Genomic DNA, 11399 nt, shown 5'->3' on the forward strand with positions numbered 1-11399 from the left:
TTTCTGTTTTTAAGGTTTACATTTCCATTTAGTAAAAACTTAGGCTACTACCATGTTGATTAAAATAAAACTAACATATGACATGGGCATACTCTTAATTGTTAAACTTACATATTGAATCAGATTTGATGTTAGTGCTACCCATCTTTTTAATAAAAAATAATTATTCATAAACACCACAACTAATATGGAGTTAAGAGCGGCTAATCCAATATTGTTAAACCCAATCTCAGGTAAGAATTCAGTAAATACGCGCTACTTATGTTCCCAACGGGCGAGTGATTCACAGAAGCAGACCAGCTCTACAACAATCGAACAAGTTTTTGTTCGTGTCACTATATTGTGTGTAACCAGTTTTTTATCTCATTTCTAACGGTTGGCTACGTCGCCGCCGGTCCTTGTATAGGACATACCTACTAGTACCTAGTACGTAGGTAGGTCACCCACCGCCGTCGTATCGTTCCGTACCTAGGTACTGCCGAGTCTGGCTATAGGGCGTATTAATCGTTCACATGGTAACGTCGGCGAAAAACAAACTTCCTAGCTATACAACAGTCATTACGCGAGTGTATAAGTGTATACCCATCAAAGACGCGCATTAGCATGAATAAATTATTTGTTCGTATAGATGTGTGCACGTCGCTAGATAGATGTAGCTAGGTGTTCGTGCCGGGGGTGGCGAGGAGGCGTCGGGTGGCAGACGGGGGTAGATTAAATTTCGAAGCACACCGCTAGCTGCCTCGAGCTCGCTTGTATTCATCACCGTTAGGGTTGCAATTGCTTCCCGGTGTATTTCAGCTCACTACACTCTCTAGCACATGTTCAGTAACTGAGCGCTTTGTATCCTTGCCTCATTCAGTGCATTCGATTTCAGACTTACGGAACAGACACAACATTAAATTGTAACGGAATAAAATATAACTAAATCAATAAGCTCGCTGCGCTGCGCTTGGTTCGTTATAAATAGCCGTATGATAAATAATTATAACGAGAGAATGCTGAACCGACTTATTATTTATGACGAGTTTTATGTTCTAAAATAACAAGCGGGATCCGCGAATCGCTTACGGTAACCGACTCTAAATCTCAGACATTTCACTCTGCAATCTTGAAAAATCTCATCCGCAAATATTTTGTTTAATTGTCCGTTATTTTTATGTTTGCACACGTCGTGTTGCTTGTTAAAATTGATATTCGTATTTCCGATCATCCTACTTTATTTTACAAAATCATTAGATTGGGAAAACATATTATGTTTAATACACTTCGTAATTAATACAAAAAATATTTACGAGAGCAGTGCAATAATGTTTTCTGGTACGTACAATTGTGTGCAGAGGTTTTATGACTTGAGGTCGTTCGATCCTAGAAGGCTGGAGCAACATCGTTTATGCCCTTGCATAAAGACAACGCTCTCGAGAGTCTGTGCTGAACTCAAGGCCATCGTTTGATCAGTATGCCAGTTATAATGTGTGAGAATGTTATTGAAAGGTGAGAGTGCCAAGTGTTAGTGCATTTGTGTACAATAATAATGTACGGTCAGTCTGTATGTATGTGCAGGTGCACGTCTACAGTATCGAGAATAGATATACCTACTTCGTGTAGGTGTACCTACAATCGAGAGGAGCAATGCCCTTATACGTTTTGATGTCTGGAGTGTGTTTCCCTCATTAAGCAAAATTATAAGGTATTTGGAATCTAGTAATTTACTGATGAATTGTGCGTAAGATAGCGATGATATTCGTTGCAATTATGACGCGAATTTAGTCATAGTTTATGTAGAGTTCATGTTTATGTTCCCAGACCAGGACGGCTTGTATTGTTTAATGTCTGGTAAGTATTTTATGAAGAAGAATTAAATTAGTAGGCAAAACATTAATCAAAGATAACATAGATGTACCTACCTAACAAACTTTCCTTATTTGCTTTTAAAATTACTGATATTATTTGATTAAGGATATACAAAATCAAAATCAATATTATATAACTTAGAATTATTGTTTACCAGCGGCTCGCCATCATCAACATGGGTACAAAATATAAGCCCTCCTCAGGAATCGCTCTATTTATTACTAAAAAGTGAATGAAAATCTATTCAGTAAATTTTTAGTTTTCGCGAAAAGACAAATAGACGCGGCAAGGGGACTACCTTTTATATTATATTATAATTATTATGTTAGTGACCATGTTATTACTGCAAGTACATTAATATAACGGCATAAAAACTATAAGCAAAGGTAACAAGCCACAAAAACGTTATCTAACGGTTAAACTGCAGCCTAGAGTAGAGCAATACTGTTTAATATTAATGCTAATAATTACTGTCTCAATATTAATCACTATGAAGGTTGTGCTTATTACATTGATTTCATTGTCGTAATCCTAGTGGCTGTTTCTATTCATTGACTGCAACTCTAATTCCTTGTTGACCTAGAGTTATGTATAAAGCATAAAAGTAATTGGAAGTTTTGTTGTCAGAGATACGTTACCTATCTCTAGATAAAATACACTATCTATGTACCTTGCCATAATATTTCCTAAAATGTTATTTACTGAATGTCTTTTAACTAAATACTTTTAGCAGTAAAACATTTGCTTATGTGTTTATTGTTATTTTTTAGGAGCTGAAATAGAAGCTCCTAATTTTCTTATACATATTATAACATAAATAAATAAAATCATGCTTATTTCTGTAGGGGAAACCAGGTAGAAACATACCAAAAGTAGAATTGAATAACATACTTTATCATATAAGTATGCAATACGATTCATATTAGACTAAAACTTTAAACATCGTGGTTATATTTAAAAGGAATGTTATCTCTTACAATTTGTTCATTTACATTGTATCGTGTTGGGGTCCGCGCGCTGTCTGTCTTGCCTTTTTCTACCGTCGTGCTTTAAGTACTGCCACGCCCATACACTATGCCGATGTATTTTTCTCGACGGAACATAATATATGGAGGTATAGATAACATTAATGTGGAGTACAAGTTGTAATTTGTTTTTGCCTTGATTGGTGATCATAATGTAATAATGTAGAGGTAATAAGTGCCTCTATTTCTGAAAATAAGACCGAGATTGGGTTTAATTTAAAATTCATATGTAACTTCACGCCTGATGTACTCGAAAGCTTAGGTAGAGGTGTATGAAATACTCCCATATTTCGCCGTTAGCCATGTAAGTCCCATGTAATAGAGGGCGAGTTTAATGCCAATTGCAAATCTGGTAAGATAAATCTGCATACTACGAAACTTGGACACATTATTGTATTCTGTAGTTATTAGTTCTAATAATAATATGAGAATAGTGCCCTTAATCTAAAACAAATATTTGAAAGTTTCGAAATCGTAGGTAGGTACTTGCTCATTAATGTCGGAGTTTCTAACGGTAAATCTGTAGGCGCGTTATCAAAATGCACAAAAAATGGTGGGTCGCTATTAGAAATGTATATCAATTTTACGTTTTAGAAAAGTAACATGGTGGTTTTGTGTTGCGTGTCTGAGATTTGAAGGTGGTTTATGAAGACATGAGAGGGTTGATTTTCTACGAATAGTGTGCTGTACAAGTCTTCAAGAGAGAACAATGTTGATGTTAGGTTCATACACTCACATCAATAACATTAATTTTTAAATTAAGTATTTTATATACATTCTACGTTAGTCGCATGTCTTAGTTCCACATAACCGTCCATTAAAAAGAAAAAAACTAAGAAGGACTCATCATAATAATCACAGCATCGTAAATCAAGCAAAGTACTCTGTTTATAAAAGCAATTACAATAAAAAACATAATAATATAATGAAGTTGTTGACGTAGTGAGGCGTCAATCAATAAATCATTACGGTGGGTGTACAGCACACAGTGAACACCTACTCGCTTACACCAAGCGTTGACGACAGGATGATAGGCTTCTATTCATTTACCCTGATTTTGTTGTTAAATAGATACACTATTTACTTCGTTTGTATGCTATCAAGAACAAGAAAATTAAAAGCATCACACTTTTGGACGGTTTCTTTTGCTCTCATGACGATTCTGATAATTCCACCAAATTATTTCCTATACGTTAAAAAAACTATATAATTAATGTCATATTTATTGTGAGGATACTGTCGCGTTATGCTTATTAAAAAAAGGAATTTAAAAAAAGAATAATGTAGAAAACATGATAGTGTGTACATATTTTTGCTTGGACAGTACTATAGGTAAATATGAAAGTTTATTGATGAATCCATATTAGTCGAGTCCTTGAGGGTAGACCTTCGAAACGGCAAATGTAGACGCCCTAACCTGGATGAAACTTACTCGCTAAACGACAGTATAAAGTTAACGAACACTCGGCCAAAACAATAAAAAACCGACATAGTTACATCACTAAAAAGGAAAGAACTCAAAATTATAATAATAATCTTATTTTAGTTCTTAATCTTATTTTTCGTAGTTAATAGTTAATTTATGCACTTGCCTAGATCTTAACATTATTATAACCTTTTATTTTGTAGCACAAGAAAAAAATGCTGAACAACATAATAAATCAAGAAGAATCGGTTCATTTTTTGCAGTGTTCGTTTAATGACTAGCTGCAGAACTTGCCTATGTCTTAACATTTTTACAACCCTTATTAAGTTTATATCTTAGAGCAATAACTTTGTACATACTTATCTGATTAGACTAGTTGCCGAACTCATACACCCAGTTGGTAATAAAGTTAGGCCGAAGGAAAGGTGAAGATAGACATAAACCTACATACTCTTAGTACTAGAACTTACCCAAATGTAGGCTAGGTAAGTCTATGCTAAGTTGGTTTATTGCTTCAGGATAGGATTATTTTCTCAGGGTATAACGTAATTGAAAGTAACAGATGTGAGCTATATAAAATCAAAAATTTTTGCGCATGGTTTGAATACGTATAAAGTAGAATTAACTTTGTGTGTGCTTCGTATGCTGGTGCGGTAGAGTCGATCTTCATTAATTGCAAATAAGAAATGGTAAGCTTAATAGAAAAATTACAAATCATCCCACACTTTAGCTGTTAGATGGAAAAACTCATAGTTACATAGGTAGGCGGGTAAATTTGCCTAAAGTATCAGTTCCTTACGAATCTCTCTTCGATAATTCTATTTAAAAAACCACACAGTATCAGGGTCTGCTTTGTATAATATGATGAGATCTTCAGGAGCTAATATTTTTGTAACTGTTTTTACCCGTGACTGCTGAGCAAGAGTCCCGAATGAAGGTAATTTTTCATACTGTCACAATATATATGCACGGTTTCACTGTTTCTGAGTAAGAATCTTAAGCTAGCTTAACAGTTTGGTTCTCATATATTGCTAACACTTAATCCGTCAGATAGGCTATCCATCACTAATCCATGAGAAGTGTAACTAGCTCTTTATCTTTAGCCCGTTATCTTTGAAATGTAATCATATTATGTAAACAAGTGGTATCAAGTACAAAAGTTAATACGTATACGTAATTGTCAATTTGCCGAGTGGTTTCCGCAAGTACGGTGGCTGTCTATTAGAGAGCTTCCCGTGGGTGTCGTATGGCGTCGCGCAGGGATCCGCGACATTATGACTGCATTAAAACTTGACTAGTGATCATGGTACACATACTCCATGGAGACTGTTCTATATGCCTATGTTTTGTAATGGTTCGGTTACATTGTATTTGTATTGATGCGTTCATAGCCAGTTGTGCTCACCGATCGATAAACGATATGTGGGTTAAGCAACGGTTGGCGCGGTCATTCTATAGATGGGTGACCGCATAGTGGTATTTGAACTGAGCGTCTCCGTGCTTCGGAGGGTACGTAAAAAGCCGGTCCCGGTTGTTGTCAATTAAGATAACAGTCGTTAAGCCATGTCAAAGGCCTTTCGGGCGGCATGAACAACTTTGACACTAGGTTGACCACTTACCAAACGATAAAGAAAGAAAGAACTGCATTATAACTTGACTAGTGATCACGGTACACATACTCAGTGGAGACTGTTCTGTTCTATATGCCTATGTTTTGCAATGGTTCGGTTACATTGTATTTTTTACTCGGACGCTTCTTAGCTGGTGTGATGACACCAGTTGTTCTATGTTCACTTGTCTCAGTTCTTGTCTTCGTCGTGTAATGGTTGCCGAGGTAAATAATTCAGATTATAAACTATTTGTGTAAAACTTCATCATCATCAGTTTAGAAGTTTTTGCGTAAAAGAGTAGCAAACATACATACATAATATACATATGTATGTACGTATCTTCACAAAGTTTTGCATGTAAATAAGGTTTTCATTGAAAAATCAATATTGTCTGAATTGTGAAATTGAAACGTTTCATCCAGTAACTATGCTGCGTTATTATATAGCTGTGTTATAAGAATCCTTTTCTAAGCAAATCATACGTCTTGTAGTGAGATACAAGTTACAATGATAGTAAGATAAATATTTTCTATATTTTTGTATGTTTGTAACTTCCCACGTCACAAGATCATACAGAGTGTGGGAGTCATCTTAAAAAAAACGCCTCGATAGCAATTTCCTGTTAGCAACTTCCTCATAATTTCGCTTATTCACTAATAGAATAAGTTGGCGGAATTCTAAGGAAAAGCTTGCTTTATATTCTATAAGTAGATACTTATATAGTGAAAGAAAGAGGAACATGTATAGTAAATATCATTTTACATAGGAAACCGTATTCTGAAACGCTCATGAGATCCTAGTTATGCTATAAGAGAGGGACAGAGTGATACAGAGCGTATAGAGACATCTCTTTCGAACAGCAGAACTTGGATGATTCGAGCACCTCGAAGTACAGCATCAGATGTCAGTGGTCACAATCCACTAGCGGTCGAAAGACTCCCTTCTATCCTTTAATTGAAACCTGTAGCTTAATTCTCTACTCTAATTGACTATAGTCAACCTGATAGCTATTGAGTAATTTTACACGAAAATCTGTTTAGCGCCTCTACCGGACTCCATAAAAACTATTTTGGTAATACATTTTAAATGTCAAGCTCTCGATACTCAACAGTACGGACTGTAGTAGAATTGCGCTACTGATAGTTTCTTTAACTGTCGTTCTACAACTGAGTCGAATATTTAAAAAGGATAACCAAACTAAGCTGTCTGAAAGCAGTAAAAACGTCTACATTGACATATATTCTCAATTCACCGCTGAAAGTAATATCACAAAAAGTAAATCAATGTTCAGTCATGACCTTCGTACCAGATTTGTTATATATTATGTTGTTAGTCGTAAAAATGAACTAGTCTGGGTGACGTAACCCCTTGATTACTCTATTGTTCAAACTACACATGCGTGCGTCTGCGTAGGCCCCCGAAACAGTAGTAAACTCGTGCCTCAATGTCTCACGTGAATTGTATTATAATGATCTTGTAATTGATACTATTATATTAACTGTAATAGTGTGCAAAATCCGGCATTTAATGGGTACTTAGATTTTATTTTACTTTTATACTCTAATGCTTAGTGTTTTTTAATCATTTGAATTCGTAGCTGGAAGTACCTGCTACACTTCTGCTTTTATTACTTATTTAGATCGCAAAGAAGTCTACTTTCCTAATTACAGCACCGCGCTGTCAGGGATCTAAAAATGTTTACTAAACAAAAAGCTTTTATTTCTAAAGCCTTAAGCGTTTACAGCAAGCAGTACTTCGCTATAAAGCAGACTTAATTTGCGGTCCTTATATCCGAATCCTTTACCTATACAACCTAGAAGAATACATGATAATCACAGTTATAACTAAACCTAAAAAAAAGCTATAAGTATTAGTCAAGGAGCTAACGATCGCAATTCCCCTAGGTAAGCCTTCCAACCCTCAACAGTGACATGTATTCCACAAGTAACACTCGACAGTCTCTCATTACTTTACCTTTGTTAGGCGAGTAGTGATAGCTCAGTATCACAGCATACATGTACAGTACGAACACACAACGATGAAACTCCATTCTGAAATATCAAGTAACGCACAGGGGTGCGGTGACGTTGCACAATGAAGGCGCACACATATGCGACGTACTACATAGCTGTGTAGGTATACTGGTACATACATTTAGGGCGGCCCCTTCACATAGCTAGCATATGCTGTAAGCACTGAAATACATGGATGCGTCTACTGAATATTGTATAGGCTTTAGGAAAATGATTGCTTCGCCAATTACGTTAGTATCTTTTGTGATGGTGAGCTCTCGTTTCCGGATAATTACTAATTAAACAAACTAGATCTGAATATAAAGTATGGATAAACTTTACATAAAAAATAGTAGAGCCATATTAAATTATAGGTACTTAAGCATCTAACCAATTATCATAATGTCTTTTACCACCGATGATAAACATAATGTTTATGCATGTACATAATTACGTAAATATGTTTATGTTGTAATCATTAATGTATGCTTTGATCAAAATATCGCCTATTGATTTCCGCGTTATCGCAACATTTTATCATCTATAGATAAAAAGATAATATTCGCCTGTGAAAATAAATTGAATATCGAGTTCTGAAGGTAAAGTTTAATAAGTAACGTAAATCTGCCATTAAGTTGGACTACTTCAATTAATTCTATTGATTTACGACTGAAGAAAAGCAATTAGTTAAATGTACCTGCTTCCAAGATGTCTCGGGCTTAAAACTTTACTCTTCAAACTTACTAACCCCCTTTACAATTAGTACGATTCGTATTTTGGCGCTACCTCCAACGTGTACTTGCGATGGCAATATAATAATTAAAACTGAATTTCTTTTATAAATCTTGTAACTGGTGAATTTGTAAGCCTTTTGAAATTGTGATTGTGTTTGTGTTTCGTCTGACTTGTTTTTATTTACAGCCATGCTAAGTATATACTTGGAATAACGACGATCAGGATCATTTGTACCGCGATTTTTAAATCACATTTCAGCAAAATTAGCCTTAGTTATGTTGGTAAGCTTTTAATATAGCTTTTTAATTGATAACTTTACTGTAATTTTGATATTTCGCAAGTCTAAATCTGTTCTCACTAATCAGTTTCTTTGAACCTAAACGTACAAGTAGAGTGGAATTGCAGTTTCAGCAGATATGCACAAACAGCTTACTGATTCACAGGTTGTAGAGTTAGCTTTCAGCTTCAGTTCCGACCTCGTTCGGTAAACCTTCACGTAGCATTATAAATGTATTATTTTATAACATGTATAGGGCAAAGATATCTATCAATATTTGACAATTATCTAATTTGTAATGCGTCATAGATAACAGTACTTTTTTGTATACCTAGAAGTGCATCCTTCTTTCATAGATATCTGTATTACTGCGATACATAGTAGTACCTACACGTTGTTTTATTTTAGAAAATATAGAAAATACGATTGTGATTATTAGTAGAACAAGAAATCTCTCGAACTCCCACTACAGTATTTTAGAGAGGGGAAGTAGAAATGCTTGCGTCTAGAATCTTAGAAGAAGTTACTTTAGAGTAAAGAATAATAACAAGTTAAATACAGACTAGATTTAAAACTTGCTCAGATTTAAAAGTGACAATTATATTAGTTGTAGGTTTTCATTAACAATAATTACATACCTTATCACAAATACACTGACAAACAACGCATTCTGTTAATAAAATTAAAACGTGATGCGACTTGTTATTAAATAAGTAACACAATGTTATTGATATTTATTTACATTAGGTACCTACTGGTATTAATATTAAAAATATAATAACATGTAAATGAGCAGTGAATATAACTGGCATTACCTGCACACAAATAAGATGACGTTTTTGTTGTTTTTGATGTTTCTAAAAATAAACCTCGGTGTTTTGAGATTACGCATAAAAGCTTTTGAAATAACTTGATACTGTTTTCCGATTGTAGCTAGATCCTATATAAGATATGCAAGGGATATGTTATAATGTAAGTATGATTCATAAACATCTGTTTAAGTTTAATTTTTCGTTAATTTAAAATCTGGCTGCTAAACAAATCTAGCTCAAAATACTGCAAGCACCAAAGTGCTTTTCTTTCTCGCCAGAGTTGTGACAATGGACACTATGTCTGATTTACGAGAACATAAGTGTTTAAGTAATCAATTATTGTGACGTCTTTACTATGACCTTTTAACACTTCACGTTCAAAAGTGGACGAGTGTAGTTTCATTAAATTCTATCGACCTGTCTAATATTAGGTGTGATGAAACAAATGAGTGTGGCTGGATTCATTTAAGTGAATCACTTGAGACTTGTGAGACATCCTTTCTTGTAGCAACATGTTTGGACAAGCTGTTGTATCTAGAATATGATATACTTTGTGGAAAATACACTTTAGGTCATAACGTGATGTACATATTTTAATCATAATATTATTCAATTGCGTTTAATACCCATTGCATTATTAGGTATAATATTACGTGTACTAGTCGCGAGAGTTTAAAATCGTTACTTACTAGGTTTTTTTTATCTTTTTAAAATGGCAACTATTTTTCTTTTTTTTAAAGCAAATCCCGCACTAAGCATTGCTCTTAAGTTACGGAGTCTTTACAAACATGCACAACGTTTTTAAAATACAAGAAAGCAAATAAAGGTTTCATTAATTATTTTATGAAAACGAATTTAGCTGAAGATGGTTACACCTTTCTTCAATCAATATTTTGCTAAGGTTGTCCTTTATCTGTTTGGTGTTCATTCATTTTCACTTCAAACCATTGAACCGGACAATTTCGTAACAAATACGGCATCGATCTCAATTTCACAACTTGTACCATGAGAAGACGAAGATGCTGCTTCAGTTTCTTAACTGTACCTATAGCAGAAATTATCCACCAAGACTGACCAAGACTGACTGATCGTAAGGTTGCGTACATAATTGTCGGAATTAATACAGAAAGTCACATAATTACATGATTGTATAATAACACTATGATTAATCTACGTGTATCCCACCAAGTAGGCACTTCTCTCTTGGTACTTACTCACACAAGGATTCCCCATGTTTTCGATTAAAATAAAAGCGTTCTGCAGATGTATTTTATATTTGTGTTTTGTGTTGCATAACGAAATTACTTGTACTTTTTCCTTATGAGGTTCGGTGAAAAGGAACGAAAGGAATGTACGGGCAAAGGTCCAGAGTAATAATAAAATGGTGAAAGTTTGTTATTGATTACTACTATTATACTGATGAATCATTCTTCCATATCGTTAAGAATAAATAATGAGAAGATGACAACAACAGTATATGTATTTATACATTTATATATTATATATTAATTACTTGTATGATGAGCCTAGTATAAGTAATCCCAATTAGTCCCAGTTGGAATATTATTTTCATATAATAGTGTTGATTGTTACGGTTTTGTCCCTTCACATTTTGCATTTAATATAACTCTACTTAGAGAAGAAAATAGGA

This window comes from Anticarsia gemmatalis, chromosome 3 (genome assembly GCF_050436995.1).
Source record: "Anticarsia gemmatalis isolate Benzon Research Colony breed Stoneville strain chromosome 3, ilAntGemm2 primary, whole genome shotgun sequence".
Classification (NCBI taxonomy): Eukaryota; Metazoa; Arthropoda; class Insecta; order Lepidoptera; family Erebidae; genus Anticarsia; species Anticarsia gemmatalis.